The 4,492-nt window shown below is 51.6% G+C and overlaps 1 protein-coding gene across 1 annotated transcript in view; it reads right to left on the bottom strand.

The window, feature by feature from the left end:
- Nucleotides 1-4,492, bottom strand: part of SORCS2 (sortilin-related VPS10 domain containing receptor 2) — a gene marked incomplete at its 5' end in the record, with an annotated part of 427,091 nt that overhangs the window by 392,215 nt on the left and 30,384 nt on the right. The window lies entirely within an intron of this gene.

Below are 4,492 nucleotides of genomic sequence, written 5' to 3'. Positions count from 1 at the left end.
CACACCTTTCTTAATTTTAAAACATTCAGTGTTCCCGTGTTCTGTTCGAACAACTGTTTCTTGGTATCAAAACAACAACAAGATACCCTCTCACCCTCACTCCAGCATTACCAGCAGAGTTAGAAAACACAGATGCAGGTGAAGGTGTTGCAAGTCTGGGACCGACCCTCTTATACTGCTGGTGGCACTGTAAAATAGGGGGACCGCTGTGGAAAACGGTATGGGATAGAAATAGCACTCGACCCAGCAACTCCTCTACTCGGTGGTATATGCCCTAGAGATAACAGCCAAGACACAAGCAGATACACGCACACCAATGTTCACCGCAGGACAACTCACAATAGAAAGTTACAGAGACGACCTAAGGTCCATCAGTGGAAGAACAGCCAAGCTTTGGGACATACACTAAGTGGAACACTGAACAACATTCCAGAATAATGATGAATCTGCAAAACACCTCACAACAGGGTGAACGTGAAGCTCATAATGCTGAGTGAAATGGAGACAGTCCCAAAAGAACCAATACTTTATGAGACCACTGTTGTAAAAAGTCAAGGTAAGTTTTCACACTGAAAGAGACCAGGGCTGGGAAGGGAGGAGAAGATGAGACAATGGCTGGACCCAGAGGGCTGCGATCCTTTGGGAGCAGATTACCAGGTCTTTGTTCCGTGGTGCCTCTGGGTGGATCTGAATTGCCAACCTTGGATCTGGTAGTTTAGCATTTAGTAAACTCTCACGACCCTCTGAGCTGAGTCTGTTAGTTCCATTTCACAGATGGGACAATAAAGGCTCTGTGACATGAGACCACCGGAAACTAAAGCTATGCCACAGAGCACACCGGCCCCTCCCGGCAGCGTCCATAATACCAAGCACAAGATCTGTCTGAAGTGGCTGTTTTCACTGCCGTCAATTCAGAGCAGAATTGCCCCCGAGGGTTTCCTAAGCTGTCTCCGTTATGGGTGCAGATCCCTGGGTCTTTCTCCCGTGAAGTTGCTGGGTGAGTTCGAACTGCCAAACTTCCAGTTAGCAGCCAAGCACTTCACTGCACCACCAGCACACCCTATTCATAGTGTTGTTGTTGTTGTTGTTAAGTGCCATCAAATCAGTTCCGACTCACAGAGACCCCTTATAGGGTTTCTGAGGAGCAGCTGGTGGGTTAGACCACCAACCTTGTGGTTAGCAGACCATTGCTTATCCTACAGTGCCACACCATAGTAAATACTCAAAAATATACACTAGATGAATCAATGACTGGATGAAAAATCAAGGCATTAACACACTCCAGCCTCAGAGCCCAGCCCCAGTCCTGGGGACGGACTCGGAGGCCTTGGTCCTTGCAGGGAACGCCGCGGGTCACCCAGGACCGGAGTGTGGGCCTATGGATCCGTGGACGCAGACCAGAAACCCAACCGGAGGAAAAGGCTTTCCAATGACAAGATAGGCATGGCTTTGAGCAGGAGTCCCTCTGGGCTGTGAGCATCACTGGGCATTGGGAGGGGCTGGTTATTTTTACTGCAACCAATTTACTGAGACGGTGACAGCAGTGGTCACATGACCTGCTGCTTGTCAGAAACGTCATGATCCCATTTCCGTTCTGTCCCGCTCTCAGCCAGAGACTAAAAATAGCCTCCTGAGAGGGCGTCAGGACGGGGAGCCCGTCCCCCCAGGTGAGATTGGTCACCAGAAATGCCCCCACCCCGGGGACTCCATCTGAGGCAGCGCTGCTTCCTGCTCCGGGGAGACACAACTAGGGGCAAGGATGTTCCATGGGGCTGTGAACAAGCGCTCCCGCAGCCCTGCCCCTCACTCCCCTCCACCACCTGTAGTGCTGGGGCCCACACAGCCAGGAGGGTCTGCTGGGGCACACTTCCCCCGCCCCCAACCTAATGTCAACCTCGTCCCTCTCTGGACACTCAGGCCCCTCTACTGCACACACGCTGTGTGTGCGTGCACATGTGTGTGTGTGTGTGTGTCTCTGTGTGCATGTGTGCATTCGTGTGTCTCTGTGTGTGTGTGTGTGGTCTCTGTGTGTCTCTCTGTGTGCGCGTGCCTGTGTGTGCCCTGTGTGTGTGTGCGTGTGTGTGTGCGCGCGCTCACGTACACCTATGTCCTGGCCCCACCACACATTTCAGGATCAGTAAGCACCATGGTGGTCCAGACTTTGGCCACAACTGCTAGAACCCTAGCACTGCCTCAGTTTCCCCACAAAGCCTGCTGGGGGCTCGGGGGGCGGGGGGGTTCAGGGAGGTGGTGTGTGATGGATAAAGCTGTCATTGTTTTTCTCTGAGCTGTTAGTGTCCCATCTGTGAAACAGAATGAATCAGAACCCAGCCACCCAGCTGAGCCTCAGCAACCCTGATACCCATGTCCCTACCAAGCTGGTGACAGACTCTGAGGTGGACTGAATCCCACAGCATACCCACTGGCCCAGCCCACAGGATGGCAGAGGGCAGGGGTCCACACAGCACGGTGGTATAGACAGAGACCCTTATTATGAAATGTCCACCTGCGCGGAGTGGGAGCAGCAGGGGTCTGAGCGGATGGAGTGGGCCAGTTAGGAACCTAAGAGTCACAGCGGGTTTGGGCCATGGTAGCCCAGGGCCTGCTCCATGTCTCCACTGTGGGTGCACGTGTGAGTGTGGGCATATGCGTGTGTCACGTGTAGTTGCATGTGCACATGGCAGTGTGTGTTCTGTGTGATACATATGGCTGCATGTGCATATGTGGTATGTGCTGGCGTTTGTGCTATACATGTGACATGTGTGGCTGTGTGTGCATATGTGTGGTTTCTGACAGAGTGTGTGCTATATATGTGATGTTGTGGTGTGTCCACATGTATTGTGTTGGTTAGGTGTATGCTATATGAGTCATAGGTATAGTCGTGTGTGCACATGTACATTTTGTGGCAGGGTTGCTATACCTGTGATGCATGTGGTCATGTGTGCAGGTGTGTGGAGTGAATCCTATACATGTGGTATATGCCATGTGCACACATCTGGCATGCATTTGAGTGTGCACTATACATGTGATTCATGTGGTCACGTGCATGTTTTGTGGTATGTAGTGCGCATATGTGGTCTGTAGTAGAGTGTGTACTATACATGTGGTACATGTTACACAGTGCATGTTATGTGTGTGATGTGTAGATGTGTATGTATGTGTGTGTTGTATGGTAGAGTGTGTGCTATCCATGTGGTACATGTGACAGTGCATAGTATGTGTTGATATGTGTGATGTGTGTACATGTGTGTGGTGTGTGGTGAAGTCTGTGCTATACATGTGATACAGGTGGTTGCATGTGTGCACATCTGGCAGGGGTCAGATGGAGCTAAATTCCAGGACAAAGCTGCGCTCCAGACTCTAGGACCTGGGCATGCCACACAGCCTGTCCATGCCTCTGGATGAAAGCAGGTGAACAGTGTGTCCCACCTCAGAAGGCAGAATGAATGGTAGAGCTGGCTACACGGGGTCCCTCCGCTCAGAGCCCATGTCCAGCAGGACACACAGAGGTGTCTGGAGCCCTAATTATGACTGGATGGGGCCAGTCAACGACAACGGTAGAAGCAAGAATTGAGAAAGGCTTCATGGAGGAGGCAATACCTGATGAGGGTTTTGAAGCATGGATAGGAGTCTGCCGTATTCATATAGTTTATATAATTGGATCGTATTTTCTCTGTCTCTCCTCTTTCACTTTGAAGCATCTTGTAGAATATAATATTCATACATCACTCCCCTATGGTGGAGAGAAGATGCGCCTTTGTCCTACCATTTAAGGAAACCCAAAGCAAAGGATGATGGGACTTCATCTCATGTATTTCAGCATGTCCTCAAGAGGGACCGGTGTCTGGGGAAGGAGCTCACCAAGATGGACCAGCAGAGTGGCGGCAGCAGCAGCAACAGACTCACACACAACAACAATCACGAGGCGGGCACAGGACTGCGCAGTGTTTTGTTCTGTGGCACATGGTGTGGCTGTGAAGATACCCAATAACAACAAAACAAAGCTGCCCAAGATAAAAGACCAACTGAGGAAGATGCTCCCAGAGGCATTCTGGGTCCTCAGTCTCAGAAGTGTCCTGGGAGGGGCTGGATGGGAGGAGTGGACAGGACAGGATGGTCCCCAAGAACCAGGCATGTGAACAGAAGGCCAAGAGGAGACCTGTCTGGTGCCTGCCCCAACACCCCCACCCCTCAGCCGTCTTCACTGCAAATTATTGAAAAGTCATTTCACATTCCCCACATGATGTATTAACAGTGCATTTGTCTTCATTCGAGACGAGGGAGGCAGCGGGAGGCAGATTGTGAGGAGAGAATTAAACACTGTCAGATCCTCCTTCCCTGCCCAGCTCAGCCACACTCCAGGGCGACCTGGTCAGAGCCAGGCTGGGCACCCATGTCCTTCAGTGGGACCTGCAGGGGACCACAGACCAGCTCTCCAGCCCTCCTCTGCCCCAGCACCTCCCAATCCCACAGAGCCACATCCTCTTTGCGG

This window comes from Chrysochloris asiatica, unplaced genomic scaffold (assembly GCF_000296735.1).
Source record: "Chrysochloris asiatica unplaced genomic scaffold, ChrAsi1.0 scaffold00319, whole genome shotgun sequence".
NCBI lineage: Eukaryota > Metazoa > Chordata > Mammalia > Afrosoricida > Chrysochloridae > Chrysochloris > Chrysochloris asiatica.
The sequence above is the reverse complement of the archived record's forward strand: the minus strand, read 5'-3'. Positions and strand labels throughout refer to the sequence as shown.